Source organism: Xyrauchen texanus, chromosome 8 (genome assembly GCF_025860055.1).
Source record: "Xyrauchen texanus isolate HMW12.3.18 chromosome 8, RBS_HiC_50CHRs, whole genome shotgun sequence".
In the NCBI taxonomy this organism is placed as follows: domain Eukaryota; kingdom Metazoa; phylum Chordata; class Actinopteri; order Cypriniformes; family Catostomidae; genus Xyrauchen; species Xyrauchen texanus.
The window spans coordinates 18811769-18821939 of record NC_068283.1 but is presented as its reverse complement, the minus strand read 5'-3'; positions in this window follow the sequence as shown (position 1 = coordinate 18821939).

Here is a 10171-nt window from a genome sequence, read left to right as displayed (position 1 = left end):
CGAGAGGTCTCTCCTATTGCGTAAGTAGCTTACGCTATGGGAAAACTCAGTTTCTCGAGAAATATTGAAGTCTTTATGTAAAGCGCATTGCAGCTGCACAGCAGACAGTAATGAGTGAGGCAGCTCGGTCATTGGCTGTGCTGCGGCAACTGCTCGAACCAATGACGGGCGACTCTGAACGCAGCGACCAATGGGCGCCGCACGCTCGGCGCTCAGAGCCCTCCGAAATTAGCATAGCCAGGCTATATAATGGGCACCCGTCATGCGAGTTCCTTTAGATTTAATCTCCTTCAGCGAAGACCTCCTCTTCGCTGGATCCTCCGGATTGTTGGAGTCTTTCGCCCGCCGTTGACAAGCCTACAGCAGGACTGCTAAGAGGACGCCGGCGCCTTCGAAGCCTTCTGCTACGCCATCCGGCGCGCATCACTATATCCTTTTTACTAAGCTACTTTGCAAGTGTTCGCCTTTGCGACACTTTTTGTATTTAGTAAAAGAGCAAATTCGAGGCGTTGTTCCAAATGCCTTCGACCTGCGCCTCGTGCAGAGGCCTTCTTCCTGACAGGGACCGTCACATTATCTGCACTCGCTGCCTGGGACCTGACCACGCAGAAGCTGCTTTCACTCGAGGCGGATGCTCCGAATGTGACTCCCTGGGCCTCAACGAGCCGCGCGCTCGCTTCGCCGCAAACGAGCCTGCTACCACCGTGCTGCCGTCCCCTCTGTTCGAGCCGCGCAAGAAAAAGCGCCGCTCACGGAGGCCGCCAGAGGACGCGGACTTCAGTGACGTCACGCCGGGCCAATCCCCGCGTGCTTCACCACCACCCGAGAACTCCCCGCCGCCAGTCCAATTCACGCAGACGGACCAGCACCCCTCCAACAGAGAGGTGGGTCTCATCTCGTAATCTCACACGCACCCCTGCACTCAACAAAGCTGCTCAGCGCGCGCCCGCGCCTCCGAGAGCTGTAAGCTCAGTGTTAGCACATTTTCTGCCTGTGTCACTAAGGGGTCACGTGTCCACACTATAGTGCGCACTCCCACAGTTACAAACACTGTATGCATGACCAAAAACAGGAGGCTTTATGTAAGTGGCGCGCGTGCCTACTACATTATATGCACCCCCACCCATAAGCGCTGCCCATACAGTTTCAAACAATTCTCTGGCTCATGTTGCGAGCATCACAGATGTGACGCGCGAGCCAAGAAACTCCCCGCTAAGAGCGGGAAGCTTTATGAAAGTGGCACGAGTGCCTATTACAATGTATGCACCCCCACCTGTAAACACTGTCTATACAGTTTCAAACATTTCTCCAGCTCACGATGCGAGCATTACGGAGATAGCGTGCGTGCCTGTAAGCTCACACGCACCCCTGCACTCAGCACTCAACACGGCTGCTCAGCGCGCACCTGCGCCTCTGGGAGCTGTAAAATCAGTGTTAGCACAAGGCAATTTGCCGGTGGGGCCCATACGTCACTGCGACACGCCCCAGCCAACATTCAGCCCATATCTGTGCGAGCAAAAGCCTGGGAAAAAATCCCGAAATGCCAAAATGGGTTTTGAACATAATAAAACACGGTTACTCGCTTCAATTCGCTCACGAGACCACCCCGCTTTTCAGCGGTGGTCGAGACGAAGTGAGGAAAGATGTGTCACATGTTCTACGCACCGAGGTGCTCGAACTGATAGAGAAGGGTGCTATAGAAACTGTTCCTCCTCTATGAGCGAGGCGGGTTTTTACAGCCGCTATTTTCTCGTCCGAAAAGGACGGTGGCCTCCGCCCCATCCTAGATCTCAGACATCTGAACAAAGCTTTTATGATTCAGCTCGTTCAGAATGTTAACAACCAAACATATCCTCGCGCAAGTTCAGCCCTGGGGTTGGTTTCTATCAGTGGATTTGAAAGACGCTTACTTTCACATTCGATAGCGCCTCATCACAGGCCTTTTCTGAGATTCAGCTTCGAGGGACAGTCATACCAGTACACAGTACTACCATTCGACCTATCATTGGCCCCCGTACATTCCACGAAATGTATGGACGCGGCACTTTCCCCTGAGACAGCGGGAGTGCGAATACTGAATTACCTCGATGATTGGCTAATCATAGCACAATCAGAGGGTCAGTTAACGACGCACAGATCTTGGATTATCAGTCATCTAGAATGCCTGGGTCTGAGAATCAATTTTGCAAAGAGCGTGCTATCCCCAGCCAGAATATCTCTTCTGGGAATAGTGCTAGACTCAGTGCAGATGACAGCGCGCTCTCATCAGAGCGCGCTCTCTATTCGACGCCTTGCAACATCATTCAGAAAGGGTGCGCTCCGTCAAACGATTTCAAAGAATGCTCGGTCTCATGGCCTCGGCATCAGCTGTACTCCAGCTAGGATTGTTGCACATGCGTCCTCTCCAGCGCTGGCTCAAGAGCCATGTCCCCACTCACGCGTGGCGCTCGGGCCACTTTTTGATCAGAGCGAATCACGGCTGTATAAAAGCCCTGACGCCCTGGAAAGCCATCAACTGGTATCAAACCGGCGTGAGTCTGGGCGTGAATACGTGGAGAAAAATGATCACGACAGATGCCTCCAAAATAGGATGGGGGGGCCCTTTACGAGGGCAGGCCTGTCTCCGGCTTTTGGTCAAACCCGGAAAAGCGCCTACATATAAACTGTCTGGAAATGAAGGCGGTCGCCTTGGCTCTCAGAGCCCTGCTTCCGTACCTGAAAAACAGACACGTCCTGGTCCGAACGGACAACATGACTGTAGTTTCGTATATAAATCGCCAGGGTGGACTTAGGTTGAGCTCCCTGCACTCTATGGAGGGCCCTCCATGCATGGCCCCTCAACGGGTTCCCGAGAACCTCCCCAGTGGAGTTTTGAGAACCATCACTGAGGCGCGAGCACCCTCTACGGCTTATATGCCCAAAAGTGGAAAGTGTTCAGTGACTGGTGTGATACCAAGAGCTTGAACCCCAAATCGTGTGAGATACCAAGTGTACTCGCCTTTTTGCAAGAGCTGCTGGAGGCGGGCCGCACACCCTCCACGCTCAAAATCTATGTGGCTGCCATAGCGGCGTCACACAATCCTGATAAAGGACGTTCATTAGGGAAAAACGACCTAATCATTCGTTTCCTAAGAGGCTTAGGAGGATGAACCCTCCTCGCCCCCTCGGTGCCGATCTGGGACCTGGCCCACGGTCCTGGACGCACTCAAGAGTGCCCCGTTAGAACCTCTCCGAACCGTGCACCTTAAACAGCAAAACTGCGCTCTTGCTGGCGTCGCTTCAGTCAAGAGAGTGGGCGACCTGCACGTGCTGTCATCAAGCGCTGCTTGCCTGGAATTTGAACCTAACGACTGCAGAGTTGTCCTTAGGCCAAAGCACGGGTATATTCCTAAAGTGCTCTCCACACCCTTCAGAGCACAGGTGATATCTCTGGCAGCTTATCGTCCCCAGCAGACTAAAGCGACGCTAATTTACTCTGCCCCGTCAGGGCACTCAGAGTATATTTGGAACGTTCTGCCCTGTTCAGACAGACGGAACAATTATTCGTGATGCTTTGGCGGCTGCACTAAAGGCCTCGCAGTCTCAAAGCAAAGAATATCAGCTGGATAGTGGATGCTATAGCGCTAGCTTATGAAGCCAAGGGCCTTCAATGCCCCTTAGGCGTCAGAGCTCACTCTACGAGGAGCATGGCCTCCTCGTGGGCTTGGTCGAGTGGGATACCCATTTAAGATATTTGTGTGGCGGCGGGCTGGGCCTCGCCTTTGACATTTATCAGGTTTTATAACCTACAGGTCCCCTCATTGCATTCTAACATTCTATCAGCCTGACTGTAGAATGGACTGGAGTATGTATATGCTGAGCATTATCTCCTCCCTTATAAGGTCCGTCCCTGACCGACTTAGAGGATTTTTTATGCATATCAGTACATAGAAAAATGCATTCCAACATTCTATCAGCCTGACTGTAGAATGGACTGGAGTATGTATATGCTGAGCATTATCTCCTCCCTTATAAGGTCCGTCTCTGACTGACTTAAAGGATTTTTTATGCATATCAGCACATAGAAAACTCAGTACATAAGATATGTGCTTGTGTTTGTACTATGAGCACCCCACCATGGCCCACCTTGGAAGGGCGCTCTATACTATCCCATTATGTAGCTCGCCGTTGGCCGGCTCGTGGAATAATCACTTTGCTTTAAGGCACAGGCATCTGCCTCTGGCTTTATAGAGCGAAGTCAGCACGCACGGCGTTTTACATGGTGTTCCCATAGCGTAAGCTACTTACGCAATAGGAGAGACCTCTCGGAACGGCTCGGTTACTAACGTAACCTCGGTTCCCTGAGAGGAGGGAACAGTAGTAAGCTGCCGTGCTTGTGCTTCAGTCGATTGAACTTAAAGGAACTCAGATGACGGGGTGCCGTTTATATAGCCTGGCTAATTTCGGCGGGCTCTGAGCGCGCGAACGCGAGGCGCGCGCCCATTGGTCGCGCGTTCAGAGTCGCCCCGTCATTGGTTCGAGCAGTTGCCGCAGCACAGCCAATGACCGAGCTGCCTCGCTCATTACTGTCTGCTGTGCAGCTGCAATGCGTTTTACATAAAGACTTCAATATTTCTCGAGAAACGGAGTTTTCCCATAGAGTAAGCTACTTACGCAATACTCGTTCCCTCCTCTCAGGGAACCGAGGTTACGTTAGTAACCGAGTCGTTTTGTATAAATGATGTCTGAAGTAAACTGGTCTAAGCACAACTTGATAGGCACCTTATTTACATCCAACCTCTAGCCACAGATGGTGGCATTTTACGGCTGAAGGTGAAGGTGTCATTACTCATTAGGTCAAACATTGTCAGGTTCTGCCCCAATCTCACGCCATTGGCAGGGAGCCGCCTTCTTGTTTCTGATTGGCTAATACGCGCTGCCACGGACCTTAGAGCTGTCACACAGAAATAAATGTTATTTCTCAGGACACGTATTTTAGTGTAATCTGTCAGATAGTCAGAACATTTTATGCTTGTATTCCAGAGCAAAGCCAATAACTTAATTTAGCAGCAGCTTGCTTATCCATAAAATATGGACAGAGGAAAATATCAACTCAAAACCAGCAGATGGCGCCGCAGCACAACGTTTTCATGCTCTCGTGCAGATTGAAGAATGACGTACGACACAGTAGTGAGTGTGATAATGGACGGTCTTATCATGAGTTTACAAATATTCACTGATATTTTAAAAGTATATTATTTTTACTAGCTAGAGGCACAGACAGAAAGTGTTTCCATGTGATCTAATTGTAGTAGCCCAGAGTACTGAAAAACCATTGTTTTTTCCTACACAGCCATGAGAATTTTTGGAAAGCAAATGGAGATTTAAAGGAATAGTTCACTAATGTGTATGACATTCTTTCTTCTGCAAAACACAAATGAAGATTTTTAGAAGAACATTTCAGCTTTTTTGATCCATACAATGCATGTGAATGGAGACCAAAACGTTGAAGCTCCAAAAAGCAGTTAAAAACAAAAAAAATATCCAGACGACTCCAGTGGTTAAACACATGACTTCTGAAGTAATATGATAGGCGTGTGTGAGAAACAGAACTATTTAAGTGCTTTTTTACTATCAATGTCCACTTTCACTTCCACATTCTTCTTTTGTTTTTGGCGATTCACATTCTTCGTGCATATCGCCACCTTAGGAGAATTTATATTAAAAAAGGGCTTATAGAGATCTCACCCACACTTATCATATCACTTCTGAAGATATAGATTAAACCACTGGAGTCATATGGATTATTTTATGATGCCTTTATGTGCTGTTTGGAGCTTCAAAGTTCTGTTCACCATTCACTTGCATTGTATGGACCTACAGAGCTGAAATATTCTTCTAAAAATCTTACTTTTTGTTCTGCAGAAGAAAGTCATACACATCTGGGATGGCATGAGTGTGAGTAAATGATGAGAGCATTTAAATTTTTGGGTGAACTATTCCTTTAGATTTAGATTTTCTCCCGAATATTAATAATAACAATAACAAATCTCAATAATGTCTCGAACTTTCTGAACTATGCTTTACATTTATATTAAGGCATTAAGGGGAAACATCTGAGACAAAGTTGACACTTTTATGAAGCTTCTCATAAATGAGAACTCCATTAAGTCTCACAAGCTATGAAAGAGCAACCTCGTAGATCCTTCCTATGGAAGGTCTATTTTAGTTTATAGACAAATGGAACGTTTTCACACTTTTACACCAGGAACATTCTGGAGATGCTCCGTACTGTAGTTATATGCTGCTACGAAGAGGTAACATACTAGAATGGTAGGTTGATCAGCAAACACTGACAGTATATTAAAGCAATAGGCAATTTACAACTACTCGGTGAGAATATCAATGGAATAGGCAATCAAATTCTACGCAGTCGATTACTCTGTATACATAAATGGCAGGTGCAGGACAAATTTCCCCCTAATTAATCTGATCTATTCGTAGATAAAACATTAATCTACAACCTGCTGGGTGGGTATTTGCACCGTCCAATTATTTTTTACTGAGTATTGGGACGATAAGGTAGTCACATTCTTAGGATTTATTTGAATGCAGCAGGAGAAACTTATTTTCATAATTTAATACATTTACCACAGACGTTGTCCCACTGGATTAACCTGAGGCTGCTCAAGGGCACAATGGTGATAGGAGATCCCAGTCACTTTCCAGTTCATGAAATGGCCACATTGGGGTTTGAACCAGCAAACCTGGGATTACTATTCAAGTTCTTTTTTTGCTTCTTTTTACTAACTAGAGAGAGAGAGAGAGAGAGAGAGAGAGAGCGAGCAAGCGAGAGCAAGGGAGCAAGCAAGAAATGGGGGAACATAATCAGCAAATTACATGATTTGAGTCACACTTAAATTTGTGTCGTCCTTAAAAGCACCGCAGTCCGGCATCTCTAAGCACATGTATTACATACTAGATGTATCACCACCACCAATCTTAACAAAAACAGACACACACAAACCACAAAAATAAAAGTAGTCCATTTACAAAGACTTCATGGTCTGTTCATCACACAAAGTTAATGTATGCCTAGTGAAAGCTTGTAATGTACTACTTTTATGACACTTTTGGGTGCTTTTGTAAGCTTTAAAGCGAGTCCCTATCAACTGTTACTGAAAGAACATAATCGTTCACAACACTCTTGAAAATATTTCCACAGACAAACAGAAAACAGAAAGTCATATGCATTTGTAATGACATGAGGGTGAGAATATGACAATAGTGTCAGAATGTTTGGGAGAACTATTTATTTAAGTAATTTTACAGCAAATTTACTATTGATCTGTCTCTCACAATAAATGCTCATGCCTGAGGATTTATCAGTTTTCCCGCTTTCCCCTGTTTTAACAAACCAGAACTGAGCAGAGTTCCGTGGAAACATGAACATTATGAATAGTGTTGATACAATATTGGCCTAATTCCCTCCATAGAGAATTAAAATAGGGTGTAGTCTAGGTCACAGTGAGGCTTCTAATTTCAGCCTAGCCGCTGGAGGGTTTCTGGTGTCTAATAGGACTGTTCCTGAACATTTTTCACTTTGCTCCATTTCTTAGGCATTGTACTTTAAGCAGCCTCCAAAACTCAGGAGGAGATGGATCAACTCGGTGAAAGTTAAATGGGCAAGGATGTGCCAGTTGACACCCAATTCATCACTGGGAATCATCTTCTACCCAGTGCTATAATCCCACTCTGTCCTCTCTGGGTATACACCAACAGAACAATGGTGGCCACTACCTTTCTGGCTCTTTGAGATGACCATGAGTGGAAAGGTTATAAACCATTCTAACTGTCGATCACACTTGAGGGCAGTAACAATTCAACTGTCATCTGTCTCTTAGACTCTTCATTGTTATCATTGTTTTGCAGTCTTTGTTTTCACCCTGAACTATTTAGTTTTGACAATGTTTCAAAGATAAAACCCAGTGGTGGCTCATTGTAAATATCCTTGTTTTTAGTTTTTCTCTTGGGAAAGTAATAGATGTGGAATTCTCATTTTCATTCCCAGGCTGTGGTAGAATATTCCTTTTCTTTGGAGCAATCTCCTCAGGAGAGTAAAGAACATCACCAAGGTTGGATTCATACATTCTCTGAAACACACACTCACACTAGCTATTTCACAGGTGTATACAAGTGTCAGTACACTCAAGATAGCAAATACTAGATGTACAGTATGTGTTAGTTTCTGGCAGGTACTGTCTAATAAAAATGTACTCCGGCAATGGAGTCGGTTTGCTTGAAGGTTGAACTCATAAAAAAGATATGCGAATGGTTTAAATTGTCAGTATGTAGGAAAGCAGTCACAACCGTGACAGACATACTGATTACATGGAGATGAATTCTCAGGGGATGGAGCAGATTGCAAACTTCTTACCATCCTACTACATTTTTTTTTTTTCTGCTTGGAGACCTCTAACTGAGAAAGAGTTCAATGTTTAATGACATGCCAGACACTGTGACCCCAATGTTATGGCTTATGCCTTCTTAGCCAGTAAGTGTACTGAGAAATCAGTGTTAGACTGAAAGATTCATAATGATCTTCCTTATAAGAGACTAACTCACATTTTTTAACTGTATGCATTTTTACTGTACACATTTGTATTTACATCTTTCCGCCTTTCCTCTTGGTTGCATTGTTACGTACATCAATCATCATGATACAGTTCTAATAACATGCATGTTCCTCATTTCATTTTTACTATCATTAATTCATTATTCCTTATTCCATTGAATTTAATTTATTCTACCCTGTAATGCTTTCTACTGTATTAGAGAGAAGATGCAGCACATCGTTTAAGATCTGACTTGGGGTCTTTTGTGTGGAGAGCAGCTTGTTGCATGTAGTAATGTGTAGTTTATGCAAACCAAAATTATCTGTTTTTCCTATTGTTATCTCTAATCAGTATGTGACAATATGGTGTATTGTGCTAAAGCCCATCTCAAATCTGTTCTGCGAATGCTGTTGAAATTGCAACGGCCAGGAACCGCTGTCATGTTCATTGATGGGATGGAAGCATTCCTTCTCACGAGTAATGTGGCGCGCACACTAGCACCAATCACAACTAAGAATTTACACACAAACCGCATATTATGTGACATTGCTTTAAGTTTTCTTTTTAAACAAGAATGAAATGGCTAAAAAAATAAAAATAAAATAAATGTTTTATCTTTAACAATGAACATAATGAGTGCTACAAAAATGTGCTACCTGTACATATGTTAACATCTCAACACTTTTGTTTTGGGGTTTCGTGACCCTTTAATGAGCCAATCAACATATTCACCCTACAGTGCGAGCAAGATAGTTTCTTTGCAAAGAGTTTGCAAACCATTAAACTTGTGTGATGTTTAAGTTGTAAAAACTACCATGTTTGTAGTTTTTCATGTTTGGCAGTTGTAGTTCTAACCCGTGAAGTAAGGGATTATGGGTAATATTAGCTGAAACTTGTCTAGAATGTAACACCCTGGCAACCATAGTCTCGCAAGATTCTCATTTGCGGTTAATAAGGTTAGGTTTAGGGTTAGATTTAAGCTGGCTCTACACTAGCTGATTTTTCCAATGATTTTCAGGTGTTAGCTTCATTAAAGGGGTCATGACATGGTTTTTTTTATTGTATTATTATGTTCCCTTAGGTGCAATTATAGTATTAATATATTTTTTTTTAAGAAAAACTTTTAAAATCTAGTGATTTATGACCTTTTCCCACCCTGTTTCTCATCCTCTGATTCAAACAGTCTGTTTTGGGGGCGTTTTCCATTTAAGACTTCAGTGTTAACGCCCACTGTTATGATTGGCTAACGTCAGTGCCTATGTATCAAATATTGACGCCCCAGCCAGAACAATATGCAAGTAAACTAAGTAAAAACACTGTGATTATTCATAATGAATGAAATTGCGCTTTAAAAAGTAGTTTAAAGTTTAAAATAGATTACTTACAGTTTACGTCGTCGTTGTTCCCAGAATAGTCGGCACGGACTTATCTTTGAGCAACAGTTTTCTGGCAAAGCCAGCATCATATTGAGATTTGTTCTCAAAACAGTCATCCTTAAAATGTACAGAACAAACGCTTAAGTTAACACTGCCGTGACTGGGTCGATCCGCAAAAAATAAACTGCATCCATTTTTCCC